This window comes from Bos javanicus, chromosome 1 (assembly GCF_032452875.1).
Source record: "Bos javanicus breed banteng chromosome 1, ARS-OSU_banteng_1.0, whole genome shotgun sequence".
NCBI classification, from domain to species: domain Eukaryota; kingdom Metazoa; phylum Chordata; class Mammalia; order Artiodactyla; family Bovidae; genus Bos; species Bos javanicus.
Genome location: NC_083868.1, coordinates 7,295,613 through 7,316,298, shown reverse-complemented (window position 1 = coordinate 7,316,298; position 20,686 = coordinate 7,295,613). Strand labels below are relative to the sequence as shown.

Here is a 20,686-nt window from a genome sequence, read left to right as displayed (position 1 = left end):
TTCATGCTGCTCTCTCTGCCTGGGGTGCCTTCTCTCTCTGCCATTCTTTGCTGAACTCTTATTAATGATTAGGTCTCCACCTCACTGATATAATATTTCTGCTCAAATGTCTCCTTGGACCCCTGGAGACTGGGTTTGGTGCCATTCCCTTGGCTTCTCATCTTACCCTCTTTTAGAACTTATCATACCGATGGAAATAGCGTCCTGACCTGCCTGTTTTTCTGAATGAGCTGGGAGCTCCTTGAGGACAGTAGCTGTGTCTCATTTAAAGTTGTATCTCCAGAATGTTTTTTAAGGCTTGGCACCTGGTGGGAATTTAATGGATATTTGATAGCTGAAGGAAGGAATGAAAGGTTGAATGAAGACCCTACTCCTGCTCTCTCACTGGCATGAGACACTGTTTGGTGTGAAGCATCAGGAAAGATGAGGTAAAAGTGGTGAGGAATTGGACACTGTTCCTGGCCTTTGAGAGCCTGCAGCCTGGATAACACCTGTGACTCATGGTGTAATACAAGTAATGTAATACAATACGACAAAGCAAGATAGGAGATTAGAGGTGCTCAATTTACTAAATAAATATACAGAGTGCCCGATTAAATTTGAATTCAAGATAAACAACAAGTAATAGGTATAAGTCTCATGAAACATTTGGGACATACTAACACTAGAAGTTGGGCTTCCCTGGTGGCTCAGTGGTAAAGAATCCACCTGCCAATAATGCAGGAGACATGGGTTCCATTCCTGGGTTGGAAGATCCCCTGGAGGAGGGGGAGAAGTGGCAACCCACTCCAGTATTCTTGCCTGAAAAATCCCATGGGCAGAGGAACCTGGAGGACTACAGGGGTTGCAAAGAGTCAGACAGGACTTAGCAACTGAACAACAACACCACTAAAAGTTGTTGCTGATTAACACTAAGATTTGACTGGACCTCGTGTATTTTATCCACTTTATGAGAAAGGAATGTGGTCTATAAGGGATTAGTTTTGTATTTTCATGGGGGGAATGCAAGGGAGTATATTCGAGAAAGAGAGATAATTCAGGAAAGATTGTCTAGAAAAGATACCAACTGAGCTGAATTGCCAAAGATGCAAGCCAAAATGTGAGGGAATGCAGTTCCCACAGAGACATCTCAGGGGAAAAGACAGGGGAGGTTCAGGACAGGCTGGAATCTGGTTTCGCCAGTGTGAGAAACCCAGCTAGATGGTTGAGTAGGGTTGGGTGACTCCACATGAGTCAACGTCCCACTCTTCTGAGCACTCCCACCCCTTTCATCTTGGCCAAAGATTGTGAGGAGACACAATGGAGCCCAGGCGAAAGTTCCAGCCTTACCCAGATGAGCAGGGTTGGGCATTAGTCTCTCTTTCTAAAGAATGAAGAAGAAACACCAGGAGCATTTTGCAAGGGTCATGAATTGCTCAACCATTTGCATTTTTTTCAAACACTGGTGTCAAAACAGCATTTCTAGCGAGGAAGAAGTGAACACTAATAATGACTTATCAAAACAAGAAGAATGACGTGGGAAATACTAACAATACTAACAACTTCAATGGCATTTGTAATGTTAGGTTTTTCCAAACTAACAAATGTTTTTTATTAAACATTTATTTATAATAGCATTATATAGTAAATACAGTAATATGCTATATGGCAAATATATAATGAAACAGGCAAAAATAGCTTATTTATGATGTTGGAAAGAGGTGGAAATACAATACTTCTATAATCTTTGGGAATTTTGCTTTTGGCCCTACCCTGAGGTATGCAGAATTTCCCTGACCAGGGATTGAACTCATGCCCCCTGCATTGGAAGTATAGAGTCTTAACCACTGGACCACCAAGGAAGTCTTATTTTTATAATCTTATTGAGTACTTATTATGCTCCAGGTAACAACATATGTAATTTCCCTTAATCTTGACAATAATACTATAATACTATTGTATATATAAGTTCATGGGCTTCTCAGCTGGCTCAGTGGTAAAGAATCCACCTGCTGATGCAGGAGATCTAAGAGGCATGGGTTCAATCCCTGGGTCAGGAAGATCCCCTGGAGGAGGAAAATCCCATGGATAGAGTAGCCCAGTGGGCCATAGTCCACAGGGTCTCTGTGGTCAAGAGTTGGACATGGTTGAATGACTGAGCATGCACACGTGCCTGTATAAGTACATAGAATACTGTAACAAGTTGTCATGCAAATCTTGGTAAGGTTCATAAGGTTTATTTGCTTATCCATGATCATTCAATTAATTAGCAATTAATTGAATTAGCAAATAATTAGCAATTAATTATTTTGGAATTCAATCTGATTTGAATCCAGCATCTAAATTGTTTCCATTATATCACACTTAGAGTGTTAATCACTGTCATGTCCAGCTCTTTGCATGGAGTTGTAGCCCACCAGGCTCCTCTGTCCATGGAATTTTCTCCATGCATGACTACCGGAGTGGGTAGCCATTCTCTTCTCCAGGAAATGTTCCCCATCCAGGAATCAAACCCAGGCCTCCCACATTTCAGGCAGATTCTTTACTGTCTGAGTCACCAGGGAAGTGCTCTATCACACTTATAGACTCATATATAAACAACTACTGAACCCTTATGGCACAGTCAGTGTGGGAACAGAAAGGAGAGAGCATCTAATTCTGTCTTGTAGACATCAAGGATCATTTTGCAGGGGGAGTGATGTTTGAGCAGTAATGGACAAGATTATTTCACCTTCTAATGAGATTAATAACAGGAAATGTATGAAGAATACTCACAAGTAAAAGAAGCATTAATAATTTTAAAAACAGATATGGAAGTTCATTCTAAACACCTCTCATGCTTCTGTAATCTTCTATTAAGTGTGTCACATTGATGACACACAGTTAAATTCTCATACTTGTTCCCTTTTTCTATGAAACACCCACTAATGTCATTAGTCATAGTCATTAAATGGTCATTATTTATAATCTTCAGCTACTTTTATGATTATAGTTTGGTACCAATTTTGTTAGAAACACTATACTTTCACATGGAAATGTTTTAAGTGTCTTTACAATTAACCTACACGAATAGTTATATAGTTGAGTTGATTAAATTCCTCCCACATAATTATTTCAATTATATAAAATTTTACTTACATAACTGGAATGATATTATAGTTGTAAAATATTCAATTCTGTAGTTATGTAGGATTGAAATAAGTAAAAAAAAAGATCTGGTATTTTAGCAACCTATTCCCTAGAGAACGTCTGAATAGTCCTATTCTTATATTAAAAAAAAAATACAACTGTAGTAATAAAACTTGAAAACAAAATGCTTTTCAATTTTTTTATCTCGAGACATTAATTAAACTTTCATTTAAAATATCAGAGTGTTAGTCTTGAATATACTCTTGTGAGATGGGCTAATATTGCTGTTTCAATTTAAATCTGGCTTCCACATCCTCTCTTCAGGAAGTCCTTTCAACAAAGCTTAACTCATTTTGGTTAAACTTTTTGTCTGTTGCCTTAGAAGCTTTGCAAATTTTTTTTCTGGGTGTAGAAGAAGCTATTCAAAAATGCCCAGAGCACTGCTCTTTACTTAGTGAGCTTACACAGCCATATTTGACAGACAGATTTTCTAATAATAACTGTTCAGAAACCATAAGAAGAAGATAATTCTGGCCTTGGCTAGAAAATTTGCAAGGAAGGTAACTTGTTTGGATGTGTCCTCAGGGAGTCATATAAATTTGAAGTTTATACTTATTAAAGGATAAATTTTCAATGATGATAAAATTATGACTTTCATAAAATATAAAATGAACATGTATCAAATATTTTAACTCAGGAATTAACGAGAGACCAATAGATTCTTCAACCAGTTCAAAAGCGAAGTACACATTTATAGTTGGATAAAAAATGTGAAATGAATTTATAAATAGATGCAAAACTGGTAAAACTGGTTAATATTCACAGGAGTGCAGTTTGCATTTTTATGGACAGGAATTACTTGCATTACAGTCACTTTTCTCTAAGTTAACTTCTATATCTAAAAAGATCTGAAATAGCCCAGTTAGTGGAAAGCAAAGGCGTAGATAATCCAGGTGGAAGAGCTGGACAGGACACTTAGTAAATTTAAAAATCTTTAACTTTTTTTTTTTCTCATGTACTTTTTTATTTAAAAGGTGGTTTTGGTGCATCTGACATCTTTGTATTTATAAATAATTCAAGATTCAGAAATAGCTAGTGAATAAAGTTAATTAATGGGGGTTAAAGATTCACATAGGACTTCTCAGGTGGCTCAGAGGGGAGAGAATCTGCCTACAATGTGGGAGACCTGGGTTCGATCCCTGGGTTGGGAAGATCCCCTGGAAGAGGGCATGGCTACCTGCTCCAGTATCCTTGCCTGGAGAATCCCCATGGACAGTGGAGCCTGGCAGGCTACAGTCCATGCGATCACAGAGTCACACAGGACTGAAGCAGCAGCAACGAAGATTCACACACAGAATTTGGCACTGAAATTCATTTCGGATAATAACGTGAAAATAAGCATTCTTTTGAGGGTCTGGTATCAACTAATTATACTTTTAAATGCAAACTGAAATGTCATTCTATTTTCTGTACATGGTTCATGAGTTTCAACATAAACATGATGAATGATTTGGATCAGTTATCTGGCTACCGCAGGCTCTCTGCCACGCACAAATCCACCTCTATAATAGTAACCAGTGAATAAGAACAATAAAAGTAAAAACTATGACAGCCAAGTCTTACTGATAACATGTGCCAGGTACTGTGTTTTATCTCTAATTTTTCTTAATCTGTTTTACCTATAACTGTAAAATTTTAATTTTTATAGGTGGGTATAATTATACTTGTTTTATGGAATAGCAATTCATGCATTCCTTACTCTGTCTTTCTTTTCAGTAAAGAAGAAAAAAATTTCAGCAAACACGTTTCGTCGAATGATTTGCATTATTTTATTTCAAAGGCAGTATGGCTCAGCAAACCAACCAAGAGTTCTTTTCTGGCTCTGGCTTCAACAACTTGGCTTCTTTCTCCTCAGTTTTAAGCGATGGATAGCACTGTATAATTGCTGATGTTTAATCTCTGTGCAGTGCTTTGAGAAATCTCTCAAGGTATAAAAACCTTAATTATTCCTCTTTTTATGAGTGGAGAGTCCTAGAAAGGACTTGAATGCTTTACCTTAACATACAGATTTCACGTCTGGAACTGCGGACTTTGAATCATCTGGAGAGAAAACATTTGAATGAGTAATGCAATGAAATTACAAAGCAAACATTGTTTGGGGAACTGAGATACTATCTAGACTGCCCACATTGGAAAGGTAATTTGTGTTCACACTTCTCTTCTTCGCATTCCTTCCTCTTCTTTTTTCTTCTTTGTCTCTGTTCTCTTTACTGGCTTTGCATGACTCAAGAGTCACTTAGTACCTGACTACACACACAAAAAGAAATATGCTGAATTTGCCTTTCTCTTTTGCATACACTGGGGAATTAATTTTAGTATATGCCACCTTTATTTTACAGGTGACTTGTGTTGCCTTAAACTCTATTTAGCCCTTCATTTCAATTTCCCTGCTTTGCATTGTGGTACAAGGAGAGCAAAAAGCTGTCATGATAGCAAGGGCTTCCCTGGTGGCTCAGATGGTGTAGAATCTACCTGCAACGTGGGAGACCTGGGTTCGATTTTCTTGGGTTGGGAGGATCCCCTGGAGGAGGGCATGGCAACCCATTCCAGTATTCTTGCCTGGAGAAGTCCCACAAAAAGTCGGACACAGCTGAGCAACTAGCACACATAGGAAGAGCACCCTCTAAATAAAGACGACTTCCCCCAGGCCTGACTGGACTTTCTCCACCCCATCGATGGAAAGGGTTAGAATGAGGAAGTAGCATGAGTCATTACTATTGACACACCCTCAGGAAAACCCCTGTTCAACCTTCCCCCTGTTGCTCTTTCTGACCAAGGTCCTGGATTACAGTTTTCAGGACGCATATTCAGGAGTTTTGTGTAAAAATGCAACATCAGTTTGCTTATGAACAGAAAGAAGGACAGACATTAAAAAAACCAAAAAACAAAAAGCAACTTTGGTCGAAGAACAGAAGAATGGATTTGATTTAAACATTTATTAAACGGATTATTTGCAAGCGGACGTGTAGTTTCCCTCTAAGGTTGTTAGGAGGACTCCTGGATTAGCTCACCCATGCACATCCTATGGCCAAGTGGCTGAAGTATGTGCAGTATTGTTTTAGTGGGGAAGACACATTCACCTCTCCAGTTTGTTTAACAGGGACATATTTAGCAAAATAAGAAGGAAACCTATGAAATAGGATAGAATATGTGGAAACCGTATATCTGATAAGGGGTTAATATCCAAAATATGTAAGAAACTCATACAACTCAATAGCAAAAAAAAGAAAAATTCTGATTAAAAAAATGGGCAAAGGAACCGAAGAGATATTTTTCCAAAGAAGATATACAAATGGCCATCATGTACATGAAAAGATGCTCAACATCATGAATCATCAAGGAACTACAACTCAAAACCACCATGGTATCACTTCACACATGTTAGAATGGCTGATATCAAAAGACGTGACCTAACAGGTGTTAGCAAGGATGTGGAGAAAAGGGAACCCCTGTGCACTGTTGGGGGGAGTGTAAAATGGTGCAGTTACTATGGAAAACAGTATGGCGGTTCCTCAAAATTAAAAATAGAACCATCATATGACCCATCTATCCCACTTCTCGTAATATAGTCAAAGGAAATGAAATCAGAATCTTGAAGATATATCTACACTCCCATGGTCACTGTAACATTATTCACAACAGCCAAGGTAAGGAAACAAGTGTTTGTCTACACGTGAATGGACAAAGAAGCCGTAAATACTATATATTTCTTTTGTATATAGTATTCTTTAGCCAGAGAAGGCAGGAAATTTTGCCATTTGTGACAACATGGATGGACCTTGAAATACTGTATTATCTCATTTATATGTGGAATCTAAAAAAAAAAAAATCAAACTCGTGGAAACAGGGAATGGTGGTTATCAGGGGTAGTGGGTAGAGAAAAGGAGAAGTTATTGGTCAAAGAGTATACACTTTCAGTTGTGAGAAGAATAAGTTCTGGGGAATCTAACATACGGCATGGTGATTACAGTTAACAGTATCATATTATATAAGGGCTCTCCTTGTGGCCCAGCAGTAAGAAATCCAACTTCTATACAGGAGCCACAGGTTCAATCCTTGGGTCAGGAAGATCTCTTAGAGGAGGAAATGGCAGTCCACTCCAATATTCTTAACTGAAAACTCCCATGGACAGAGGAGCCTGGTGGGCTTCAGTTCACTGGGTCGCAAAGAGTCAGACACGACTTAGCGACTAAACAACAACAACATATTATATACTTGTAAGTTGTTAAGTACATCTTAAATGTTCTCATCATAAAAAAGAAATGGTGATAATGTGAGGTAATGGAGTTGTTAACTGACCCTGCTGTGGTGATCTTTTTACAATACAGAAGTGGTGTCAAATCAAGACATTGTACACCTTGAATTTTAACAATCCTGTATGTTAATTATATATCAATAAAGTTGAAAGAAATGAGTATACAATTCAGTAATTTTCAGTAAATACACAAAGCTGTGCAACTATCACCACTATTTAATTTCAGAATGTTTTATTACTCCCCCCGAAAACACTGTAGTCATTAACAATCATTCCTCCTTTTTCAACCCCTAGCGACCATTAATCTGCTTTCTGTTACTATGGATTTGCCTACTGTGGATTTTTTATATAAATGTAGTCATACAATCTGTAGCCTTTTGAGTTTGTTTTTCACTTAAAAAAATAAGTTTTAAGTTTTGTCCATGTTGCTGCATGTGTCAGTACTTCATACTAAATAATAATGCATTATATAGATTTACCAAATTTTATCTATTCAGTAGCTGATGGACATTTGAGTTGTTTTCACTTTTTAGCTATTATGAAAATGTGGATATTAATTTATAAATCTGAGGGGAGCATATGTTTTCAATTCTCTTGGGTAGGAGTAGAAATTGATGTATACCTAGGAATTTCTGGGTCAATTTTATGCTTAACTCTGAGGAACTATTTTCCAATGTGACTGTATCAGTTTGCATTCCTTCCAGCAATGTCTGGGGGTTTCAACTTTTTTCACATCCTTCCCAATAGTTCTTTAAAAAAAAACCCAATTGTACGTATTTAATATAGTCATCACAAGGGCTTAACCTGACACTTAATTTAAAAAACATAAATAAAATGAAAATGACACTGCAGAGAAAAATACAGAGTCCTGTACAGAAATCGAGGAGAGGGCAGACCACCTAAGGAAAAACAATAAAAAGAAAACACAAGGACAACTGGACATCCCAGGTCAGGACTCTTGGCTGGAGACGTGCTTTGAGTGGTTTTTTTGCAGGCTCTTAAGGGCTGTGGGTGTTTTTCCCAAGCTCAGCAGCGTATGTGTTCAAAGGGCTATGATGCTGGGTTCTGAGCAGACTCTGGACGGGAGAGCAGAGTGGCTCTGATGTCACACAGGGCAGATCACTTGCCTTTCTGGATGTCCAGGCAGATGTTGCCCTTGGTGTCCCTGCTGGGGTGGCAGCAGGGTGTGAGGAACTTCACCATGAGAGTTTTGTAAGGGTAGCCACTGGGGAACTCCAGGGACAGCTTATACCTCAGGTCTTCATATACCTCAGTGTCAGCTGTTCCATGAACGGTCTCTACCCGTTTGAAAAGGTTGTCCAATTCAAGGAAAGCAGAGATTCATTTATTGTCAGATATTATGAAGGTCATCAGCTACTGGAAAATTCTTAAAGAGATGAGTACCAGATCAGCTTACCTGTCTCCTGAGAAACCTGTATGTGGACATGGAGAAATGGACTGGTTCAAATTGGGAAAGGAGTATGACAAGGCTGTATCTTGTCACTTTGTCAGTTAACTTCTTTGCAGAGTCAGTTCAGTTCAGTCACTCAGTCGTGTCCGACTCTTTGTGACCCTATGAATCGCAGCACGCCAGGCCTCCCTGTCCATCACCAACTCCCAGAGTTCACTCAGACTCACGTCCATCGAGTCAGTGATACCATCCAACCAACTCATCCTCTGTCGTCCCCTTCTCCTCCTGCCCCCAATCCCTCCCAGCATCAGAGTCTTTTCCAATGAGTCAACTCTTTGCATGAGGTGGCCAAAGTACTGGAGTTTCAGCTTTAGCATCATTCCTTCCAAAGAACATCCAGGGCTGATCTCCTTCAGAATGGACCGGTTGGATCTCCTTGCAGTCCAAGGGACTCTCAAGAGTCTTCTCCAACACCACAGTTCAAAAGCATCAATTCTTCAGCGCTCAGCTTTCTTCACAGTCCAACTCTCACATCCATACATGACCACAGGAAAAACCATAGCCTTGACTAGACGGACCTTTGTTGGCAAAGTAATGTCTCTGCTCTTGAATATGCTATCTAGGTGGGTCATAACTTTCCTTCCAAGGAGTAAGTGTCTTTTAATTTCATGGCTGCAGTCGCCATCTGCAGTGATTTTGGAGCCCAGAAAAATAAAGTCTAACACTGTTTCCACTGTTTTCCCATCTATTTCCCATGAAGTGATGAGACCAGATGCCATGATCTTTGTTTTCTGAATGTTGAGCTTTAAGCCAACTTTTCCACTCTCCACTTTCACTTTCATCAAGAGGCTTTTTAGTTCCTCTTCACTTTCTGCCATAAGGGTGGTGTCATCTGCATATCTGAGGTTATTGATATTTCTCCCGGAAATCTTGATTCCAGCTTGTGCTTCTTCCAGCCCAGCATTTCTCATGATATACTCTGCATAGAAGTTAAATAAGCAGGGTGACAATATACAGCCTTGACGTACTCCTTTTCCTATTTGGAACCAGTCTGTTGTTCCATGTCCAGTTCTAACTGTTGCTTCCTGACCTGCATATAGGTTTCTCAAGAGGCAGGTCAGGTGGTCTGGTATTCCCATCTCTTTCAGAATTTTCCACAGTTTATTGTGATCCACACAGTCAAAGGCTTTGGCATAGTCAATAAAGCAGAAATAAATGTTTTTCTGGAGCTCTCTTGCTTTTTCGATAATCCAGCGGATGTTGGCAATTTGATCTCTGGTTCCTCTGCCTTTTCTAAAACCAGCTTGAACATCTGGAAGTTCACGGTTCATGTATTGCTGAAGCCTGGCTTGGAGAATTTTGAGCATTACTTTACTAGTGTGTGAGATGAGTGCAATTGTGCGGTAGTTTGAGCATTCTTTGGCATTGCCTTTCTTTGGGATTGGAATTAAAACTGACTTTTCCAGTCCTGTGGCCACTGCTGAGTTTTCCGAATTTGCTGGCATATTGAGTGCAGCACTTTCACAGCATCATCTTTCAGGATTTCGAATAGCTCAACTGGAATTCCATCACCTCCACTAGCTTTGTTCGTAGTGATGCTTTCTAAGGCCCACTGGACTTCACATTCCAGGATGTCTGGCTCTAGGTCAGTGATCACACCATTGTGATTATCTGGGTCATGAAAATCTTTTCTATACAGTTCTTCTGTGTATTCTTGCCATCTCTTCTTAATATCTTCTGCTTCTGTTAGGTCCATACCATTTCTGTCCTTTATCGAGCCCATCTTTGCATGAAATGTTCCTTTGGTATCTCTAATTTTCTTGAAGAGATCTCTAGTCTTTCCCATTCTGTTGTTTTTGTCTATTTCTTTGCATTGATCACTGAGGAAGGCTTTCTTATCTCTTCTTGCTCTTCTTTGGAACTCTGCATTCAGATGCTTCTGTCTTTCCTTTTCTCCTTTGCTTTTCGCTTCTCTTCTTTTCACAGCTATTTGTAAGGCCTCCCCAGACAGCCATTTTGCTTTTTTTGGATTTCTTTTCCATGGGGATGGTCTTGATCCCTGTCTCCTGTACAATGTTACGAACCTCCATCCACAGTTCATCAGGCACTCTATCAGATCTAGTTCCTTAAATCTATTTCTCACTTCCACTGTATAATCATAAGGGATTTGATTTAGGTCATACCTGAATGGTCTAGTGGTTTTCCCTCCTTTCTTCAATTTAAGTCTGAATTTGGCAATAAGGAGTTCATGATCTGAGCCACAGTCAGCTCTTGGTCTTGTTTTTGTTGACTGTATAGAGCTTCTCCATCTTTGGCTGCAAAGAATATAATCAATCTGATTTTGGTGTTGACCATCCGGTGATGTCCATGTGTAGAGTCTTCTCTTGTGTTGTTGGAAGAGGGTGTTTGCTATGACCAGTGCATTTTTTTGGCAAAACTCTATTAGTCTTTGCCCTGCTTCATTCCGTATTCCAAGGCCAAATTTGCCTGTTACTCCAGGTGTTTCTTGACTTCCTACTCCCTACTCTGTGCAGAGTACATCATGCAAAATGCCAGGCTGAACGAATCATAGCTGGAAACAAGACTACTGGAAGAAATATTAACAACCTCAGATATGCAGATGATACCACTCTAATGGCAAAAGATAAGAGGAACTAAAGAGCCTCTTGAGGAAGGTGAAAGAGGAGAGTGAAATAGCTGGCTTGAAACTTAACATTAAAAAACTACGATCATGGCATCTGGTCTCATCACTTCATGGCAAATAGGAGGGGAAATAGTAGAAGCAGTGACAGATTTTATTTTCTTGTGCTCGCAAATTACTGCACATGGTGACTGCAGTCATGAAATTAAAAGACACTGGCTCCTTGGAAGAAAAGATGTGACAAACCTAGACAGTGTATTAAAAAGTATAGACATCACTTTGCTGACAAAGGTCTATATAGAGAAAGCTATGGCTTTTCCAGTAGTCATGTGTGGATGAGAGAGTTGGACCATAAAGAAGGCTGAGCACTGAAGAATTGATGCTTTCAAACTGTGACTGAAGAAGACTCTTGAGAGTCCCTTGGCCTGCAAGGAGACCAAACCAGTCAATCCTAAAGGAAATCAACCCTGAATATTCATTGGAAGGACTAATGCTGAAGCTGAAGCTCCAATACTTGGCCACCTGATGCGAAGAGCCTACTCATTGGAAAAGACCCTGATGCTGGGAAAGATTGAAGGCAAGAAAGTGGGCAGCGGAGGATGAGATGGTTAGATAGCATCACCAACTCAATGGACATAAATCTGAGCAAACTCCGGGAGATGGTGAAGCACTGGGAAGCCTGGTATGCTGCAGTCCATGGGGTCTCAAAGAGTCAGACATGACATAATCACATAATGACTGAACAGTAACAATGAGTATCACTTAATGGAGAAAAATTTTCCTCCTTTTTCTTTGAGCTCTTTTTATTGTTGAGTTGTAGAGTTTTTTTTTTTTCCCAATATATTCTAGGTACAAGTCCTTTATCAGATATATCATTTACATATATTTTCCCTTTATGGACTATCTTTTTACTTTATTGTTTTGAATCACAAAACATTTTTACTTTCTATGAAATTGAATTAATCTATTTTTACTTTTGTTGCTTGTGCTTTTAAAGTCATCTAAAAAACCATTGCTGAGCCCAATGTCATTTTTAAGTTAATTTTTATGTATGGTGTTAGGTAGGAGTTAGGTTTTATTATTTTATACCCAGTTGTTTCAGCATCATTTGTTGAAAGGATTGTTGTTTATCCAATGAATTGTTTTGCTGAAAATCAATTGACCATCAATGTGAGTATTTCTGGACTCAGTTTTGCTCCATTGATCTATATGTCTATCCTATGCCAGTACCACATTGTCTAAATTACCATAACTTCATAATAAGCTTTGAAACTGGGAATTCTAAATCTTACAACTTTATCTTTTTCAAGATTGCTTTGGTTTCCATGAATTTCCATGTAAATTTGTAATCAATTTGTCAATTTCTGCAAAAATAGGTCAGATGTGGTTTTGATAGAAATTAAGTTGAGTCTATAGATCAGTTTGTGGAATGTTGCCATCCTATTGATAGTGTCTTCTGATCCTTGCATGTGGGCTACCTTTGCATTTATTTATTTATTAATTTCTTTCAGTAATGCTTTACAGAGTTTCAGTACAAGTCTTCTGGTTAAAAAGACTTATTTCTAAATATTTTGCATCTTTATACTCTTTTGAAGGGATTGTTTTTTTGAGTTCATCTTTGAATTATTATACTTTTGATTGTTTGGACACAGTTTTCTTTAGTTCATTAGAAAAACTAAAAAGTTCTTCTTAAAGTCTTTGGTTAGTAAGTCCAAATCTGGAGTTCGTCAGGGAGAATTGATGGGATACTTTCTTTTTTTGTGTGTGTGTGGTCCTTTGGGAGGACCCTCAGGACCACGGCGAGAACTGGAGGACCTAGCAACTGAGCCAGACCTCCCAAGCGGAATCCGATGGGATACTTTCTTTTCCATGAGCTATACATTCACATATCTTTATGTGCTTCATTTTTTTTTAAGTACACGCTGCTTTTTGAATTAATTAATTAATTTTATTTATTTGGCTGTACCAAGTCTCAGGGCATTCAGGAACATGGGAATTCTTAGTTGCAGCCTGTAGGGTCTAGTTCCCCAACCAAGGATCAAACCCAGGTACCCTGCATTGGGAGTGCAGTCTTAGCCAATGGACCACCAGGGTAGTCCCTTATTTTTAATTTTTTTTGTTGTTGCTGACAACTAGACGTTTAAAATAACATATTGTGGTGACTCTGAAAATCACTCTCTTCTCTCCAGGATTTGTTTTTGTGCTGTTTTTGTTATTATTGTTGCTGTTTTTTATTCATTGGTGACTTTTCTGGACCAATTTTATAAAGTATATTCTTTGTCACGTGTGGCCTTTGAAGTCTGCCTGGTTAGCTTAATGTCAGCGAATGAGTAGAGAGATTTCCATAAATGCTTTGAACCAATAACTCTCTCAGCCTTTGCTGATTGGCTGTGTGTGTGTGCTGGGGGTTATCTTCTACAATCTTGCAGGCAGTTTAAAACTTTGCCTTAGCCTTTACTTTCTGTTTGTGTAGAGTGTCAAGGCAATCTGGTGATGAGACGTTAAAACCTTATCAGGTTTTTCCTGTGCAAACATACAGCCCTATTCACGGTCTTACAGATTCTAAAGAATAGGTGTGAGTTTTTCAAGGTCCTTTATGAAGCTCTCATTTCCCAGTTGTTCTTTTTAAGTGTTTTGGTTAGCCCAACCTAGTAACATCATCTTAGCTAAGCTAAGTCACTTCAGTCGTGTCTGACTCTGTGCAACCCCATAGACGGCAGCCCACCAGGCTCCCCCGTCCCTGGGATTCTCCAGGCAAAAACACTAGAGTGGGTTGCCATTTCCTTCTCCAACGCATGAAAGTGAAAAGTGAAAGCTCAGTCGTGTCTGACCCTCAGCGACCCCATGGACTGCAGCCCACCAGGCTCCTCCATCCATGGGATTTTCCAGGCAAGAGTACTGGAGTGGGGTGCCATTGCCTTCTCCAAACATTGTCTCAGGTAGTTGAAATATTCTCACTGATTTTTCTTTTCTAGCAAATTACCTAGAGATGGGGCTGTTGGCACAGAGCAGGTTCTGAGTCAGGTTAAATAAGGATAAACCCTGAGAATGGGGATTTTCAATGAGCCTCCACGGTGGTCAAAGCTGAGCAGTTATGGGGCTTTGGGGAAGTTCCAAATTCATTCTGTCCCCTTCAGTGGTTGTTAGACTGCTCGTTTGCACAACTACCATAATTGTAAGGTCTTTTGTTTTCAAAGCTACCATGGAGACGTGAAGAGGAAGATGGGATTAGGTCAAGTTAAAAATGCCACAAAGCAGCTAGCTTCTCTTACCAAAATTCAGCAATTTTTCTTGATAAACACTCCTTGAAATTTTGCAATCCTTTAGTTAATTTCCAAACTCCAAGGAAAAGTTAATCTGGACAATTTTTGCCACTTCTTTTATTGATTTTTATGAAGGAGCAGATTTTTGAAAACCCTTAATCTGTCATTCAAGAAGCACTCTTTTTTAGGATGTTAAAAGATAATTTTAAAAAATGTAAAGTTGTAATAGACAAATTATACAAAATAGTAAATGAACCAATGCCAAGGATTTTATTTAACTCATTACTTAATGTGGGACTCAGTAAGATGTTACAGATTCAAGAGAGAATTAAAAGAAACACATACATATACACACAGGCAACTGAGAATGCTGAAATAGTTTTACAAATAGATACATGCCTGGTTGATACCTGTAACCCGATGCTCAGTTTTATTTCAAAAGTCCCAGTTCACGTGCATTTCTACAGACCAGAATCATTTGCATTGTTATAGTTTCCCACAACTTTTAGAGTCATAAAATTGCTGCAAGACATTAAAAAGCAAACATAGACCAGAAGGGTAGAGAGACAGGACACCCAATGATTTTTTTTTTGCCCACATCAAAGTCTGTCACAATTTTTTCTGATTCAGGAATGGAGAGGAGGAGTGTGTAGGGAGGAGGTGTGTGACATTCTAAGAAACTGCACAAGACTGAAGCAGTGGTGGCGATCTGGGTGTGTACTGCAAGGATGCCCACGTGACTTCTAGTCGAAGGGACTGTTGTTGACCCCAGCTTGGGTGTTGACTTCTTATGTGTGCCTCAGACTTTGCATCTGTAAGGAAAAGGGGATGCTTCAGCTGATCAGTAAGGCTTTTTCCTTTCCTGTAGCCCTCTTCAAAGCAGCAGCATCATCTGAGATCTTGTGATAAATGTAAATCCTCAGGCACTATCCCAGTCCTGCTGAATCAGAAAGTCCAGGATGAGTTGCAGTAATCTGTGTTTTGACAAGCTTTCTGGGTGATTCTAATGCAGTCAAATGTTGAGAATCATCACACTCTAGTTCCCTATGAGATGAAACTTTGTTATCAAGGAGCCTCACTAGCTGCCATGAAAGTGTATTTGCTACTTCCTCCTAAAGTTTGAAGGCATTAAATTCTACATATGTATAAAATATAAAGCCAATTTTGGTTAAAGCTCTTTTCACTTTTTATGTTAAAAGGAAGTTCATTATACACTCAGAATTCACAGAAGGGAGGAACCCGTCAGCTCCCTGGGTCCATTTGTTGTAGGCAAACTCTCAGTCTACCATTTATTTCAGCATGACCAGTCCAAGGAAAGGTCGAAGTATTTCTTGAAGCTTTGAATTTCACATGCTTTATATAGCTAGAAGCTTCTTACCCAGTCATCATAGTGAGCAGGAGTGAGATCAGACTTCCCAGATTTTGTGCTGGAGAATATTTGCTTTTACTCTTCACTTGCAAAGGCAGTGATTACAAGGCGCTATGCAGCACGATTGGAAAACTTTCTGAGTAAACCATACCCCTGAGTTGAGCACTTTCTCGCTGTAGTTCTCATGTTGTTCCATTTCCGTGCGGTACACAGAAGACTGGTCTGTCCTGTTTTCCTATCATTTCTTAACAGGTTATAGGAGCTCTGTTGTAATGCATGAAATGGGAACGTCCTAATTCTATAACATGTCTTCTGGTGTTTAATACAAAAGTCACTCCTTGCAGAACCTCATCTGATTGACTGCAAAGATTGCCCTGATTGGTCCAAAGATAATCATTATTTTTAACCTGATACCTTAGTCATCTTTGAAAACTCTCTTATCAGCAACTTTCAGTTAAGTGTAGGTCATCTCTTGGGCTGAGCAAAGTAGTATCTATAAAAGTAAGAACCAAGGCAACCTCAGAACTTGTATTCAAAACCTCACTATTCATAGCATTTGGAAGGTACTCCAGTAAGTACGAATAAGTTTACTAAGAAAGCATTATGTGTGATCAATTCTTTCTTGAAGATGCATAATGTACATTTGGGTTAAAGGTTCTGAAAGTCCTGTAGTAGTTAAGGAGCTTATCTAACTGCTTAACTCAACATTTTCTAAACCTCTTTGAGTGTGGCAAACTTTTATTGCTGGCATATCTAATTGGATTCAATTTGGAAAAGGCAATATAGAATATACGAGGTGATATATAAGAGCAGATACAGAATCCTGTTTTATGTGTTTAAAATCAAATGACATAAAATATATGAGGACTGGGCTTAGACAACAAAGCATCAATATAAACATGAGTTCTTTGTTGATTGTGATAGCTGAATCTATCGCAACTTTCTTTGTTACTCAAAATGATGTTCATGGAAACGAGGCATTGGATTACCTGGGAGTCTGTTGTTCTGTCGCTCTGTCATGTTGGACTCTTTTTGAGACCCTGTGGACTGCAGCACGCCAGGCTTTCTTGTCCTTCACCATCTCCTGGAGTTTGCTGAAACTCATGTCCATTGAGTCTGTGATGCCATCCAATCATCTTCTCCTCTGTCACCCCCTTCTCCTCATGCCTTCAATCTTTCTCAGCATCAGGGTCTTTTCCAATGAGTTGGCTCTTTGCATCAGGTGGCCAAAGTATTGGAGCTTCCACTTCAACACCAGTCTTTCCAATGAATATTTAGGGTTGATTTCCTTTAGGGTTGAGTGGTTTGATCTCCTTGCTGTCCAAGGGACTCTCAAGTGTCTTCTCCAGCATCATAGTTGGAAAGCATCAGTTCTTCGGTGCTCAACCTTCTTTATGATCCAAGTCTCACATCTGTACATGTCTATTGGAAAAACCATATCTTTGAATAGATGGATCTTTGTCGGGAGTCTGTTAGAAATGGAGAATCTCAGGCTCTAATCTAGACTTAGTCTATTAAAAGCTGCATTCTGGGCAGATTTGATTCTTATGCCCTCTAAAGTCTAAAAAGCACCAAAGACAGCATTTTGCATTCTTACAAAACCCTGAGAGAAGTTAGCTCATTTCTGTCACCTTCTCTCCCTCCGACTCCATCTAGAATTCACTGCAATGTTGCCCTTCCTGGAAATTCAAAATCTTGACAGTTCATTTCAATCCAAATCTTTGATACTCTTTCCTTTCTCTGGTTTCTAATATCATTGGTGGTTCATTTTATATAAACCCATGCTATGTCTGGGATAATTCTATGAGGACCGCAGTAAACTTTAGAAAGTTAATAAACTTTTCATAACTTGTTGAGCATTATCCATTAGTTTTCCAAAGTCAGTCTCTCTGTCTTCCTTTAATTGTAAGAAAGGGTTAGGGGGCGTGTATGAATGATCAGTTTCCATTTAAAAAAGGTTCCTAAGAGTTAAAAAAAATTCTGCATATATGAAAAACATTTTTCATCATAATAATTTATTTTCAGGAATTTGGTGCCAGAGCCGTACAGTGGTAGCCACAATAAACATCACATATATAGAATTCTCTAGTGAGCTTGTTTCCCTGTGGGCTTCAGTGCTCCAAGAGGATATAAGGAGTTGCTCTGTATTGGTGGCCATATTGCTTGTAAAGAAGCTATGCCTTCTCAGTCTCCCTATAATCCTCTGACAGTTTTATAAAAAAAAAAAGCCATAATAAGACTCTCTAGGTTAAACAGATTTTCCCACTCTAGGCAGATATAGATAACATATTCTGACTAAATATTGGGTAAAATTTCTGAGTTTTGAACATGTCTTCAATAGACAGCAAATGTGTTTTTTGATGACCCTGTTCTCTTAAGTCTTTCAGAGGAAGCATTTAGAGAAAATTTAAACTGATTTTTCAGCTTGTTCTTAGGTGTGAGAAGAAGAGCTGTATAATGAACTCTAAAGTTTTAAAAACTCATAATTTTTCTCATTTCAAGCAAAGAAAAAACTCTAGTTTTATCAGCTTTTAAAAACATATGATTTATTTATTTGTTTTGTTTTTGGTTGCACTGAGTTGCTTCATGCGGGCTTTCTCTAGTCGCAGTAAGTGGGAGCTACCCTTTGCTGTGATCTGCGGGCTTCTCACTGCAGTGACTTCTCTTGCTGGGGAGCGTGAGCTTCGGGAGTTGCAGCACATGGACTCAGTAGCTGTGGTATGTGGGCTCTGGGACACACAAGCTTCAGGAGTTGTGGTGCTTGGACTTAGCTGCTCCCTGGCATGTGAAATCTCCCTGGACCAGGGATCAAACCCATGTCCCCTGCCATGGCACGTGGATTCTTAACCACTGTATCATCAGGGAAGTCCCTTATCAGCTTTTAAGATGACGGAATTCCAAAAATGTTCCTAAAAGTTTTCTCTTCTTTAATATTTGCATAAATATGTATCCACATCAGTAAATAATACAACCTTATTACATTACATTACATTATGTATCATGTAAAAGGGAAGTGAAAGTTACAAATATGGGAAAAGAATGTGATACAAAGAAGTGCATTGTATGCTTAGAAAAGAAGCCATGAAAACTTCTGAGAAAAAGTTGAATGCATGAGGTCACTAACTCAACATTTTGAACCTCCCAGTGCTGAATTTTTATGGTCTGTAAGCAATCTGAAAGGCATTCAGGCTTCTAGGAAAAAGTTTTGCAACTTTGGATTTCTGCCTGTCTTTTGGCCTAGTTAGGCTGTTTAAAAATAGAGTTATCAGGGGAACTTGGCCTGCCTCTAAAATGAGAAATAATATTTTGTTCTTACAAGCTTCTGATATCAGGTATCTTCATACTTTTTAAAAGCTCAAATTCACTGAAGATTAAAATATTAAGAATCTCGTCATGCAGAGGAGACGGGAATGTTTTCTCAGTGTCAAAAATGGTTGGCTCTGAAACTCTAAAATAGCATTGTCCTACTGAACCTTTCTGAAGTGATGAAAATATTCCATAACTACACAGTCCAATGTAGTAGCCACTAGCCACATGTGACCAAGACACTATTTAATGTTTTAAAAATGCATTTCTTTAAATTGAAATATAAGGGACATGTAACATTGTTTTAGGTGTACAGCATAAGGACTTGACATATGTATGTATTATGAAATGATTACCACAATAAATTAATTTAGCATCCATCACCACATAGTTACAATTTTTTTCATACAATGAGAACGTCAAGATCCACTCTCTTAGTATCAGCCAGATGTACAGTACAGCATAATTCACCAGAGCCATTATGTTGCACCTTACATCCCTAGGACTTATGTATCTTAAAACCAAAAGTCTAACTTTTAACCACCTTCACCCATTTTGTCTACACCTTCCACTCCCTGCCTTTGGTAACCACAAATCTGTTCTCTGTATCTATGAGGTTTTTTGTGTTTGTCCTTTTTTGTTTGTTTGTTTAAGATTCCACATATAAGGAATATCATATAGTATTTGTTTTTCTCTGTCTTATTTCACTTAACATAACACCCTCAAGGTCCATCCATATTGTGTCAACTGGCAGATTTCTTTCTTTTTTATATTGCTGAATAATATTCCATTATATATACATATATATCACACCTTCTTTACACATTCATTTATTGATGGGTATGTAGGTTGTTTCCATGTCATGGTTACTATGAACAACGCTGCAATGAACAAAAGGGTGCATTATCTTTTAGAGATGGTAATTTTATTTCCTTTAGATTAATGATCAGAATTAGAATTGCTGGATCATATGGTCAGTTCAGTAGCTCAGTCATGTCCAACTCTGATACCCCGTGGACTGCAGCACGCCAGGCTTCCCTGTCCATCATCAACTCCCGGAGCTTGCTCAAACTCATGTCCATTGAATCGGTGATGCCATCCATCCATCTCATCCTCTGTCGACCCCTTCTACTCCTGCCTTCAATCTTTCCCAGCATCTGGGTCTTTTCCAATGAGTCAGTTCTTTGCATCAGGTGGCCAAATTATTGGAACTAGCTTCAGCTTTAGCATCCATCCTTTCAGTGAATATTCAGGACTGATTTCCCCTAGGATG

General features: G+C 38.8%; 1 long non-coding RNA gene and 1 pseudogene across 1 annotated transcript in view; one reads left to right on the top strand and one right to left on the bottom strand.

Annotated features, from left to right (window-relative positions):
- Positions 1-6,255: 6,255 nt before the first annotated feature.
- Positions 6,256-20,686, top strand: part of LOC133249973 (uncharacterized) — a 37,503-nt gene continuing 23,072 nt past the window's right edge. The window contains exon 1 of the long non-coding RNA XR_009737193.1: positions 6,256-6,815. This is a non-coding gene — a long non-coding RNA (uncharacterized LOC133249973). The remainder of the gene's footprint in view (positions 6,816-20,686) is intronic.
- On the bottom strand, positions 8,329-8,794 carry LOC133249930 (ubiquitin-conjugating enzyme E2 C-like; annotated as a pseudogene).